Source organism: Chlorocebus sabaeus, chromosome 20 (assembly GCF_047675955.1).
Source record: "Chlorocebus sabaeus isolate Y175 chromosome 20, mChlSab1.0.hap1, whole genome shotgun sequence".
Classification (NCBI taxonomy): Eukaryota; Metazoa; Chordata; class Mammalia; order Primates; family Cercopithecidae; genus Chlorocebus; species Chlorocebus sabaeus.
Window position 1 is genome coordinate 19,369,846 of NC_132923.1, and position 14,359 is coordinate 19,384,204.

Genomic DNA, 14,359 nt, shown 5'->3' on the forward strand with positions numbered 1-14,359 from the left:
TCTCTCATGCATAGAATAGAGGAGGTGATCAATAATAATAGTAACAGTTATGTACCACCTACCATGTGCTAGGCACCTTCCCATGGACTTTACATATGTTAGTCTATCTAATTTTCATCTGTATGCTATGAGATAAGTACTATTACTCTCTCCAATTTAAAGATGAGGAGACAGAGCATAGAGAGAGTAAGCAGTCTGCCCAACAGAACAAAGTGATGGAGCTGAGATCCAATCCAGACAGACTGGCTCCAGCGACTCATCTTAACCACTATTGTTTGTCATGTTGATTAATTGATTGAATTAATGAATGAATGAATGCTAAAAAGATTAATTTTCCGGCTAAGTCTTTCATAAGTAGAAGAATCAGTAAGCCAGGAAAGCTCATTCCGAGAGCATTCTACTTAATCAGGAGTTTACAATTTATCTTTCATTGCAAGGTAATGGGCTATTTATACTTAGAGCCTTCCAAATGCTGAAAAGACACTGATATTAACTGTTGCTAATGAGTGACAGGGAGAAGCTAAACATTTTAATTTCAAGTAAGTGAAAGAATTAATTGTCAGCAAATTAAAAGGCTTCATCCGCTGTTCCTCTGCCTTCCACCTGGAACAATAGCAAGGGCATCGTGAGCAGAACATGACAGCCTGACTTTTCCTTTTCAAGCTGCCTGGTTTTCCAGCTTGTGAAATTGTCTTCTCTGTGTTTACATCTGGTAATTTGGAAATGTAGGACAGAATTCTGTAGTCTGGAACTATCTCTATGCCTTAAGTGACCAATGGGACTCCTCCCTTGGGGAAAATGGCTAAAAAACAGACCACGCCCTTGGAGCAGAGGAACTAGCTTTTATCTTCTTAGTATTCTCAGCATCTGGCAGAGTACCTGGCACATAGTAGGAGCTTTATATAACCTAGAAGAAGACCATCTTAACTGTCAGGTCAATAGAAATTTTTATGGTTTAGAGACAAGCACAAGAAAAATAAAGCATAGGCCAGGTGCGGTGGCTCACATTTGTAATCTCAGCATTTTGGGAGGCCATGCGAGCAGATCATTTGAGGTCAGGAGTTTGAGACCCACCTGGCCAACATGGTAAAACCGTGTCTCTACTGAAAATACAAAAAAATTAGCCAGGTGTGGTGGTGCACACCTGCAATCCCAGCTACTCAGAAGACTGAGGCAAGAGAAATGCTTGAACCTGGGAGGTGGATGTTGCAGTGAGCTGAGATCATGCCACCGTACTCCAGTCTGGGCAACAGAGCAAGACTCTGTCTCAAAAAAAAAAAAAAAAAAAAAAAAAAGAAGAAGAAGAAGAAGAAGAAGAAAGAAAGAAAAAGAAAAAGAAAGCATACTCCTTGGTTAAAATAGTGTTTTCTAAGTATAAAAATAGCATTCATTTAGCAAATGAAATACTTAGCACCTACTATATGTAAAACACTGTGGGAGATACAAGTGAATACAAAATGGTCCCAGTCTTTAGCTTGTACTAGAGCCTGAGAGATATATGCGCGCATGTCAGCCCTGTGAATTTAGGATAGGAGAATTTTGTAAATTTGCAGTAGTCCCCCGACCAACCTTGATTTTTTTTGTTTTTTTGGGGTTTTTTTGAGATGGAGTCTCTCTCTGTTGCCCAGGTTGTAGTGCAGTGGCACGATCTCAGCTCACTGCAACCTCCGCCTCCTGGGTTCAGATGATTCTCCTCCGGCTTCAGCCTCCCAAGTAGCTGGGACTACAGGCGCCTGCCACCACGCCCAGCTAATTTTTGTAGTTTTAGTAGCCAGGCTGGTCTCAAAATTCCTGACCTCGGGTGATCTGCCCGCCTCGGCCTCCCAAAGTACTAGGATTACAGGCATGAGCCACTGTGCCCGGCCTCTCTCAATCCTAAAGTACAACTCAGGAGTAATCTTGTGGGCGTGTGGAATTTGTAGACATGGCTAAAATGCATTTTTGTGTTATAGAGGGAACAAATAGAATTTCTTCCTGAGGACAATTAAATGTGGTTTCCTGGCAGAATGGGGGTTGGTTTGCCCATGCATAGTTGAGTTGAGAGTAGGTCTGCAGATAAGCACCCATGAGAGAGAAGGCAGAAGAAAATCCCATGGGAAAAAGACACATCAGTTTGTTTGCTGGAACAAATGAAGTTTTTAGGGGAGGAGGAAAGGAGAGCAGCACTTAAATTAACAGTTGTGCTGGCTCCCTGATCATTAATGGTCTTCATACAAAGGGCATAGAGCACTACATAACTGACACAAAACTAGGGTGGAGTTAGAAAGGTACTTGTGGGAGAAAATTTGTGATGCTCACACTGTGTCTCACTCAAAGTGGATCTGCACAAGCATTAAAGTTCTGAGCTCACACAGAATGGGAATGTTGCAATTCTGTTTGTTTCTGTTTAGAAATAATAACACCTCGGCCGGGCGCAGTGGCTCATGCCTGTAATCCCAGCACTTTGGGAGGCTGAGGTGGGTGAATTGCCTGAGCTCAGGAGTTTGTGACCAGCCTGGCAACACGGTGAAATCCCATCTCTACTAAAATACAAAAAAAAAAAAAAAAAAAAAAAATTAGCTGGGCATGGCAGCATGCGCCTGTAGTCCCAGCTACTTAGGAGGCTGAGGCAGGAGAATTGCTTGAACCCGGGAGGCGGAGGTTACAGTGAGCTGAGATCGCGCCACTGCATTCCAGCCTGGGAAACAGAGCGAGCCTCCATCTCAAAAAAAAAGAAAGAAATAGTAACACCTCATCATATATTTTTCATGAATCTTTGAGCCTTTGGGAAGACAGCATAGTTTAGTGGTGAGAAGAGCAGGTGCCAGATTGCCAGGGTTCAAAACTTCTCAGCTGTGTTACTCTGGGAAAAAAACCAAACAAAGAAACACCTTATGTGGGCAGTAATATATTCAAAGGGCTAATGTTAAGATTGAGACAATAGATGTAAAATGTGCAGCAGATCATAAGTACTCAAGAACTGCTAGCTATGAACAGCAACAGCTATACAATTACACATTACAACAAGAGGTAATGTGTGTGGAACCTTAGTTTGCAAAGTGTTTTCTTAAGCGTGTTCTGGGGTGGTATCTTACATGTCTGAGTTTAGATACTGGTTCCCTTCTCACCAACTTTGCAAACATGGCCAAGTTAGTTAACCTTTAAGCTGCAGTTTCTTTATCTGTAAAATTGGATGAAAACAGTAAGAAGCTGTCCTTACAGGGCTAACAAGAAGACAGAAATATGGTTAATTCTGGACAGAAATATAGCTATAATTAAACAATCAGGCTGAACTTTGACTCACTTTTTTGCAACCAAAAGTCAGGGAGCACTAGATATTGACCACTTGTATCCCCATTGTTCCCATAGATAGGTTTTCTAGCGTTAGCGTCATAAGGCTTTTATTTAAGATAGATAGAATATCTGACATTAGAATCATAAAGGTTTTGTTTTAGGAATTGCTTAAGCAGATCCTGAATTCTGGTTGAATAGCTGGTGCCAACCAGTTTGAAGACCCCCACAGAGGAACCCAATCAACATTGGAATACAATTTCTTTATCTTCCTGCTCACGACGTCACCCTGTACTCTTCAACCAATCATCCATCTCCACACTTTGGCCCACTCCAAAACCCTTAAAAATCCTCCTCCTCAGGGGGTGGATCTGAGGTTTCCTTCTGTCTCCTCAGGCAGAAGCCCTACACTTAAACCTCTTTCTCTGCTGCAACCTGGCATCTTGGCACATTGACTTGGCACATTGACTTGCTACACATTGGGCAATGAACCTATTATGGTTACAAGTACATAAAGGGTATAAAGCAGTTCTGAATGTTAAATTGAATCATGTATGTAAGTTGTTTAGTATATAGTAAGTGTTCAATAAATGTTAGCAATTGTTCATCATCCTATTTATTCTCCTAAGAGGTGTATTCTGAGGGTCCTGAGGCTCAGAGCTGGAAGCATTCCAGAGCACGACTGAGATCAGATTCTAATGCATGCGGAGCCCTTGCCTGAGAACAGTTTCCACTGATGACATAAGGGAGATGATACAGTTTGGGTGTTTGCCCCCTCCAAATGTCCTGTTGAAATGTGATTCCTGTGTTATAGGTGGGGCCTAGTGGGAGGTGTTTGGATCACTGCAGCAGATCCCTCATGAATGGCTTGGTGCCATCCTCACAGTAATGAGGGAGTTCTCACTCTACTAGTTCACATGAGATCTGGTTGTGAAAAAGAGTCTGGGACCTTCCGCCTCTCTCTCTTGCTCCCTGTTTGCCATGTGACACACCTGCTCCCCCTTTGCCTTCTGCCATGAGGAAAACTTCCTGAGGCCCCACCAGAAGCTGAGCCAATGCCAATGCTATGCTTGTACAGCCTGTAAAACTGTGAGTCAAATAAACCTCTTTTCTTTGTAAACTATCTATTCTCAGGTGTTCCTTTAGAGCAATACAAAACAGGCTGACACAGAACGTGTCTCAGGAAATGAGCTGGAGATTTTCAGAAGGCATACCTTGTACCTGAGCCAAAAATGAAGATTCTAGTCCCAGAGGCCTTAAAGCCAGCAAACCCTTTCCCTTGGAGGAAGGACTCTATTTGAATCTGGCACAGTGACACAGAGATTCTGTCACTTCCCTAATGAGGACATTAAGTGGGCATTCTCTACTAGGCTTCTTTCTCATCATCAGGAATGAAAGCCAGTAGGGAAGTCATAAAGGGCCTTGATGCACCCAGAGAGCTCTTGGCTGTCCTCAGAGCTCTGCTGCCCATGCCCTAAATTAAAGAAAATCCAATACAGGGAGTCACAGAAGTGGGGCCAGTTTGGGCCTCTTGGATCAGCACCCACGAAGCTGTAGGATGCATGATTCAGCTCTGAGATCTCCTGCTAAGTCAGAGATAATCGTCTCCTTACAGGCACATGTAGCATTTGCAGTAAGAGACATAAAAGAACTACATTCTGTTTCTGTTAATTCTATCCTCCATTCCCCCTACTTATTTTCTCTTTCCCCCTCCAATTACCTCCCACACTGCACTTACTCAGACCCCACCTTCTTCCTTGTGAACCCCTAATAACTGAGACAGGTCTCAGTCAATTTAGGAAGTTTATTTTGCCAATGTTAAGGATGCGCACCTGTGACACAGCCTCAGGAAGTCCTGACAATATGTGCCCAAGGTGGTCGGGGCACAGCTTGGTTTTATACATTTTAGAAAGACGTGAGACATCAATCAATATATGTACAATGTACATAGATTCAGTATGGAAAGGTGGGACAAGTGGTGAGGGGGGCTTCCTGATTGTAGGTAGATGAGAGACAAACGTTGCATTCTTTTGAGTTTCTGATCAGCCTTTCCAAAGGAAGCAATCAGATATGCATTTATCTCAGTGAGCACAGGGATGACTTTGAAGAGAATGGGAGGCAGATTTGCCCTAAGCAGTTCCCAGCTTGACTTTTCCCTTTAGCTTAGTGATTTTGGGGTCCCAAGATTTATTTTGCTTTCACATCCTGTATGCAGCTGTCTACTCACTCAACTCTGTTATTGAGTTTTATGTATGCATGGTCCTCTGCATAGACCACACTGTCTTGATGAGTGTCTATGCCTATCTATGTGCAGTGTTCACTGCAGTGTGCATGTGAATGTGTGTATTGGTGTGACATAGATATGTAGGGTCAGGGACTTAAGCCAAAATCATGAAGCTAAATCCTCAAAGAAACATATTGGTTTGCTAAACTAAGGTAAATCTAAAAGTTAAGCTTACCTTGAACAAAAGCTTAGGGAAAAAAAAAAAAAGGGCTTAATTTGATTTAGGACAAAGAATAATTTTTTTTAAAAGTATTTAATTTTTAACGTAAATAAAATGTTTATATGATTCAAAATTAAATAAACTTATATACATATATTTCTTTTTCCCACCCTTGTCCTGCATATGTTCATTTCCACTTCACCTTTGCAAACCAGTAACCAGTCAACGTTTTCCTTGAATTCTTTTTTTTTTTTTTTTTTTTTTTTTTGAGACAGAAACTTGCTCTGTCGTCCAGGCTAGAGTGTAGTGATGTGATCTTGACTCACTGCAACTTCCGCCTTCCGGGTTCCCGCAATTCTCCTGCCTCAGCCTCCTGAGTAACTGGGACTTTTTTATATTTTTAGTAGAGAGGGGGTTTCACCGTGTTAGTCTGGATGATCTCAATCTTCTGACCTCATAATCTGCCCGCCTTGGCCTCCTAAAATGCTGGGATTACAGGTGTGAGCCACTGTGGCCGGCTTCCTTGAATTCTTCTAGAGATTTTACATTTGTACACAAGCAAATACAAATTTACAATTCAATCTCTTCTTTTCCATACAAATAGAAAACTGTGCATATTATTCTGCATCGTACTTTTTTTTCACTTTATAATTCATCTTAGCAACCTTTCAATATCAATTCATAAAAAGTGTCTTCATTCTCTTTCTATTAATACAACTATACAATATTCTATTATATGGATGTACTATAATATATTTAACCAATCCCCTATTGGTGGACATTTAGGTTGTTGTCAAATTTCTTACTACAGTAACTGCAATGAATAACTAATTTTTTTTTTTTATACGGTGTCTCCCTTTGTCGCATACCCAGGAGAGCAGTGGTGTGATCACAGCTCACTGCTGCCTCGACCTCCTGGGCTCAAGTGATCTCCAACCTTAGCCCCCAAAGTAGATAGGACTATAGGTGCGTGTCACCATGCCTGGCAAATTTTCTGCATTTTTTGTAAAGACAAGGTTTCACCATGCTTCCCAGGCTGGTCTCAAACTCCTGAGCTCAAGCAATCTGCCTGCCTCAGCCTCCCAAAGTACAGGGATTACAGGCATGAGCCACCATACCCAGCCTTGAATAACCAATTTTGATGGTTGTTGCTATATTGCCCACCTACATGACTAAATGCCATTTGCAACAGTGGGTAGGATAGTGCTCATATCCTTCTTCCATGATGACAGTGTGAATTAGTACACTTCAATTTTACTAATTTGATAGTGAAAATCGTATCTCATTGTAGCTCGAGTAATGTGAGTAAGGTTGACACTCATATATTTAAAAGTTGTATGTACTTCCTTTTTTCTTTGAACTGTCTCTTTATATTCTTTGCCCAATTTTCTTTTGGATAATTGATCTTTTTTTTATTGGCCTGTAGGAGTGCTTAAAATATTAACGATATTAAACCTTGTCTGTGAAATGAGTTGCAAACAACTTGTTCCCATTTGTCTTTTGACATTGCTCAAGTAGTTTTTGCCAAGCAAAGATTTTGATTTTTATGGAATTTAATTTTTAAAACCTTTTCCTTTATGCCATCTAGATTTTATCTCTCATAGTTAGAAAGGTCTTCTTGCTCTGAATTTATACAGGAATGTTCCTTTTAGGACTTACTTTTTACATATAATATTTGATTCATTTGGAATGGATCCTGGTATAATACACCAGGCATAAATCCAACTTTATTTTTTCCAAATGGACCCAGAGTTGTTCCAACATGATATATTGAATAGTCTATTATTTTCCTCACTGATTTGAGATAGCAACTCTATCATAAATCCCTATATGTATTTGAACCTATTTCTGAATTTTTGATTCTGTTGTACTAATCTGTCAAATAACAGAATATTTAAAACTGTGTAAATCATTGAGCTATCAGCCAAAACAGAAATATATCCTAAAGGACAGAGAAATTTGGGAAATGAAAATAATACTAAATTAAAGCCTTCTACAGGAATACTTGCTTTTCACAATTTCAGTGTGAATCTGAGGAGTGGGGCCAGGAAAAAAGTCAGAAGGATGGTACTGTGTGATCTGAAAGCTGGACACAAACATCCAGATGATTCTCGTGGCTTTGCCATGTTCTCCATGAAGCCTTGCCCATCCAGCCATAGATATCTGGCCCAGGGTTGAGGCTCTGACCCAGAAGAGAACCAATCAAAAACCTTTCCAGGAATTTCTGAACTGGAGACCAGAAAGAGAATCAGGCAGTTCTTGGTGGAGGTAATCATAAAGTGTAAACCTTGGAACTTCCATGAGCCAGGTTTTTTCTGCATGAAATAGGCAGCAGAGAAAGAATAAAACAATACAGAGAAAAAAGCAGAGATGATGGAATACTATTCAGCAATCAAAAGGAATGAATACAGGTCACACAACAGCATGAATCAATCTGAGTGAAATCAGACAAAAATAAGTACTTACTAGATGATTCCATTTATATAAAACCCTTGAAGATGGAAACGAATTCGTAATGGCAGAAATCAGGTCAGTCACTGCTGGGAAGGGAGGAGAGGAGAGGCGAGGCAGGTATGGGAGGGGGAAATTACAAAGAGACATGGGGAGATTGGGGGTGTTGGATATAATGAGGGTTTCAGGGGTGTGTGCGTATTTCAAAACTTATACAATTGTATGCTTTAAATATGCACAGTTTATTTTATCATTTCAATTCAATAATACCTCAACAGAGCTGTTTAAAAAAATTAAAAAAGCAGAGATGAGAGGGAAACTAGTAGAAAGAAGCAGAAAGTAGGGTTGTGAGTAGGAGAGAGGGCAGGCAAGGGGAAGAATGGATTTAGATTACATTTGTTCTTCAGTTTTAGATACCCAGTTGCATCTCCAATTTGTTTTCTTAACCTAAATTTGGATTCTGAGGACGACATAGTTACCATTTTGCCCAAGTTGAGTTTCTGACTTTTGCAGACAGAATAATAAGACCAATATTTACCCACACCGTTCCCAAGAAAGAATCAGAGTTTGTTTTGCTATTCTTCCTTATCTGTCACACTCAGTTTATTACCCAGTACAACCAATTCTACTTCCAAATATTTCTTGCATTTGTTCTTTCCCATCCAGATGTGCAGAATCCAGGCTCCCATCCTCTTCCACTTCGACTCTTTTAAGGCCTCCCAAGGGGTCTCTCCCCCATCTTCTATCTGCCATGTTGTTTCCAAAGTTACGTATTTAGAGCATAGATCTGATTCTTTCATCCCCCTTCTTAAAACAATAGTATTGGCAATTGGTGACCACTTAACACGGTATGGTGCTCACTGAGCCAACCCCCAGCGTCCCCTCCCAAAAATCTCCAGCAGACCCACCACTCTCGCAAGCATCAAACCTCAGCCATGCCAAGCATATTTACCCTTGAGTGCTCTTATCCTATTTGTCCACCTGACAAACTTCCAACATATTTAAAGGCCCAGCTCAAATGTTGCCTTTTTATATCTTTATTTGGCTCTCTCCAGCTGAATTAATTGTTCCTTCATCTGTGTTCCCATAGCTCTTATCATCTCTGTTGTGATGATTAATGAGTCTGTTTTCCCCACAAGATGATAAACTTCTAAAGAGCAGAAAGTGTGTCTTATTTATTTTTATATCCCTAGAAACAAGAATACTTCACAAAATGTAGCAGGTGCTTAATTAATGTCTGTGTAATTGATTTAAATCGAGGGAATTGAAATAGATCAATGGTTTTCAAGCCTTTTTGAATACCACACAGTACAACTCCTTAAAAACAAAATGTTACAAGGAATCTCAGCACGTAATTTAGATGAAGGTGGAACTGATCTTGTTGAAGAGTAAATCAATGCATTTGATACAGATGCTATTCTGGTTTTTCATAGTTTTCTTTCTGTCTGCATCCATGTATATAAGAGGTTTGCTTTTCTGCCACTTTCCTCAATTTCCTCATCTTCTCCATCACCTGATGAAGACTCCACTCACCCTTTTTAGATAGAAGTATCTGTAACCCTTCTGTATCATGAAATGTCCCCCCAAACAACTCTTTGTGCTATGAGGCGCCCCTGCTCACAGCTTTCATGTATCGTAAAAAATTCCCAGTCATGAAAAAAACAAATGAACAAGTTTTTGGACAAAGATATCTCTAACCACAGAGAAAGACAGTTCTCATAAAGAGGCTTCTATTTGCTCAAGTTACTAAGCTAGTTTCCAAACAAGTTAAATGCAAGATTAAATGTGTCTCTCAAGTACCAAGGAGTCTGGGAGTTAAGCCACTGGTTAAGTCATTCATTCCTCCTGAGTTTAAATCGTAATAATAGGAGTGCTTCTCCTATTTATTCTTCCTGCATGCAGAGTTTTAGTTTAAAATTTTGAGTCTGTTGTCTTTTATTTCCAGAATACCGCTTTATAAAATTGATTCTGACATTGTTTTTTGTCCTGTATTATCCAAAGAGATACCATGTATTAATTCTTCCTGCAATTTTATAAATAAAACTGGTTCAATATAGAACCCAATGGGCTACATTTGTAACCCACGGGAAGCATTCAGAATATTTGTGACCTATCAAATTTATAACAAAGATAAAACTAAAGCAATTTCATTGTGTTTGTAGGCAAAATGAGGGCATTTAGCCAGATGATCTCCAAGGGCTCTTCCAACCTTGAGAGTTAATGACTGTAGGTCAAATGAGAACAACAGCATAGGTTTCAGATGAATTATGTGAGAAGTATATTGTCTTTGCACAGATGAATAGAATATAATGGCAATAAATCCCAGGATGAACATTTCCAAAATTATCTTAAATGCTTTATTATTGTACAGTTTCATTTTTTGGTTTTCTTTGTAAGAAATGCCACTATTGTGGGGTTTCAAGTGTAATTCAGCAAATGATATGTCTAATTCTAATTTCTTCCATATTCCTGGGAGAGAAGCCACAGGACCAAGAGCTATTTTGCAAGGTCAATGGGACTAAGTGAGGAAAGGGGAGAACATTATCCAGTTGTTTATGTGTCCAGAAAGAGAGTGTTTCAAAAATTCATCTCTTGGTAGGAATTCAAAATGCATTTGTCCAAACCATCAAGACTATATGGTTAGGTTATCAGGCTAGATTCTAAAAGCCTGTTTAACCCTAAATATAAAAATGTTATTAAGCTGGACATGGTGGTTCATGCCTGTAGTCCCCGCTACTTGGGGAGGCTGAGGCAGGAGGGCTGCAGTGCTGTGTGCTGATCAGTTGTCTGCATTAAGTTCATCATCAATATAGTGACTTCCCGGGAATGAGAGATCACAAGGTTGCCTAAGGAGGGGTGAACCAGCCCAGTTTAAAAATGGAGTAATTCAAAACTCCTGTGCTGATCAGTAGTGGAATCACACCTGTGAATAACCATGGCACTCTTGCCTGGGCAACATAGCAAGACCCCATCTCAATAAATAAATAAATAGGATTCTTGCCTGGCGCGGTGGCTCAAGCCTGTAATCCCAGCACTTTGGGAGGCCGAGATGGGTGGATCATGAGGTCAGGAGATCGAGACCATCCTGGCTAACACAGTGAAACCCCGTCTCTACTAAAAAATACAAAAAAAAACTAGCCGGGGAGGTGGCAGGCGCCTGTAGTCCCAGCTACTCGGGAGGCTGAGGCAGGAGAATGGCGCAGACCCGGGAGGAGGAGCTTGCAGTGAGCTGAGATCTGGCCACTGCACTCCAGCCTGGGCGACAGCCAGAGACTCCGTCTCAAAAAAACAAATAAATAAATAAATAGAATTCTTCAAAATTTTATTTTGATTTATTTAGCCTCATGTATAGCATCTTTTTCTTGGGAAAAAAAGTCCACACTCCCAGCTGTAATGCCGTAGACATATCTCCCCCAGCCCAGTAGTAGAAACAGACTTGCAGTGATGAAGACAGTTTATGGGCAGGGATCTGTGTAGGTGATCAAATCCACTGAGTAGATACACCCAAGCTTTGCATCTGCCTAAGAGAAGGCAAAATTGTTGCAAACTGGAGAACAAGGAAAAGTTACCTTGAGGAGTGGAGTTCTGAGTGTCAACTCTCCCCCTTGCTATATTTAAATTATATTACACATTGAATATTCACAAAGGGGTGCTTGTCTTTGCATTCATTTTGAATGCTGTTTTGTGACCATAATTGAGGACTCAAAGGTTTTTTTGTCCTTTGTCATACTTAGTAAATGGTTTTATGTTCCTTGATTATGATAAATTTGTTTTTGAAATTCATTGCAATATCTAAATTGATGATTATCACAAATGAGTGTCAGTGCTTGGCTGTCAGTGTTTTTCTTTTAGCAGAAATGAACAAAATTTTTGAATTACTATCTTGTGGGTTTCATTTTTAACTACTGGAAGAGAAAAAACACAGAATGATGAAGTATATTTTGAACCAAACACGAGCTCAATCATTCATTCAACAAACATTTACTGAGTACCAATCATTGGGCTAAGTGCTTTGGAGTATAAAAAGACGAATAAGTCACATTTCCTGAACTCATGGAACGTGATTTGAGGAAATAAGACAGATAAATAAATAGCTCTACTAAAAGTAAAGTGAATAAATACCTTAAGAGATGACAGAGCTCTTCGGGCATCAAAGTGGGAGTGGAGACCACATTCAGCTGAGAATTTTCCAGAGAAATTGGCACATAAACTGATTCTTGTTAGAGAGGGAAGATTTAAAAAGTATTTAATGGGACCCCGAGAGGAGAGAATGGAAAACCACTGATGGTTTTAGAAAGGAAAATGACATGGGTTAGCTGTGTGCTTTAGAAAGATCACAGGTACTAGCTTGGTGGCTACTGTAGCGATTCAGATAAAGCTGTGAGCCAGGTAAGAGACCACAAATGTGAACGGAACACACATATTTGAGAGAGGCTTCAGAAGCAGAATCAACAAACCTTGGGGATCCTTTGGAAACAAGAGGTGGAAACACAGATCTGGCAATCAGTAAAAGTAATTACTAAAATCTAAAAATAGTGGTTCTTAAGCTTATCAAGCACAAGAATTACCTGGAGAGCTTATTTAATGGCAGGTTTCAGGCTCCACTCTGCGGAGAGAAAGATTCAGTTAGATTCAGTGTTGAGACCAGGAATCTATTTTTAAGCAGCATCCTAGAAGATGTGGATGCAGGTGCTGGGCTGATCACACTTTGAAAAGCACTGCGATGGAAGTAGAGATTCCCCAGAGTGCCTAGGAAGAACAAAAGGCTCCTGAGAACAGCTTTTGTGAACCACCTACACTCAGGAGGTGGGAGGAGGAGGAGAATCTGCACACTGGAGCTCCTACTGTGTGCCCCATGCTTTTCCTGGGATGTCCTACTGTGTGCCCCATGCTTTTCCTGGGATGTCCTACTCTGTGCCCTGTGCTTTTCTATGTCCTGGGATAGCAAGGCCTTGACTTCTTGGAGCCTCCATTCTAATGTAAAATAATACACACAATAGACAAACACATAAATATGTAATATGGTTTTAAATAGTGCCATGGAGAAAATAAAGCAGAATAAGGGCTTGAGATTGATGGGACGTGGGGAAGTGGGGGAGGAGGAAGGAGAGTAGGGGTGGAGGAGCGCTTTTTGATTGAATAAGGAGAAGCCTCTCAGGCAGTGACATCTGAGTAGAAACCTGAGAAGAGGCGGCCATAAGAAGGTCTGGAGGAAGAGCATTCCAGGCAGAGGAATGAGATGTGTAACGATTCTGAGTTGAGAAACAGCTGGTTGTGTCTGGGGAATGGCTGCAGAGCCAGGCAGGGTCCAGCAGGGCTGCAGTCGAGTGAGTACTGGGGAGGGGAGGAAGAGAGGAAGGCAGAGGAGCCAGCAGGAGCTGGGCCAGGGAAAGAAGACTTTTGGCTGTGGCCTTGTAGGCACTGGTAAAAGGTCTTGGAGTTTATTCTTAGATGTGTTGGGGACCTCACTGGGAGCTCTGAGGAGAGTGACATGATCCAACATGCTTTTTAAAGGTCCAGTTTGTCTACTGTGAACTGTAGAAAGTAAGTGTGGAGTGGAAGACCCACCAGCAGGCCACTGAGCTGGTGCTCAAAGATCACAGTGGTTGGGCCATGGATGGGAGCAATGGAGATGGTCAGAGGTGGGCAAACCTGACATGAGTTTTGAAGGCAGAAACAACACAACTGCTGAAGGGTTAGCTGTGGTATGTGAGAGAAATTTCTGGTTTTCCAGGGTTTTGGTAGAAGGAACAATTGAGCATTTAAGAGATAAAGATGATGTCATGGGATGGAAGGCAAAGGAAAAGAGGACATCAGAGCCATCTATGTCTTGGTATTGCTAATGCCTTGCACCACGATGTGCATGGCAAGCTCTTAACAAATATGTTTTGAATGAATGTTTGGATGACTCAATGCTGCATTTAAGCTAAGTAGGCAAGGACTGAAAAAGTCATCAGACGGTATAATTAAGATGCTGTTGGGGGTCAGGGTGGACGGTGATGTTACTAACCAGATGAGGGACATGGAGGAAGCGGCAGTTTGGGGGCAAGAAGGTAACAGTTTACAGATGTGATGAGGAAGATCAACAGAGGAGAATGGGCCTTGGCAGGGCTGAGCTGACACCGATGAGGGAGAGAAGGAGTTTGAACCTAGAGTGGTAACCTAGACCAACTGAATAATGTCTGATACCTAGA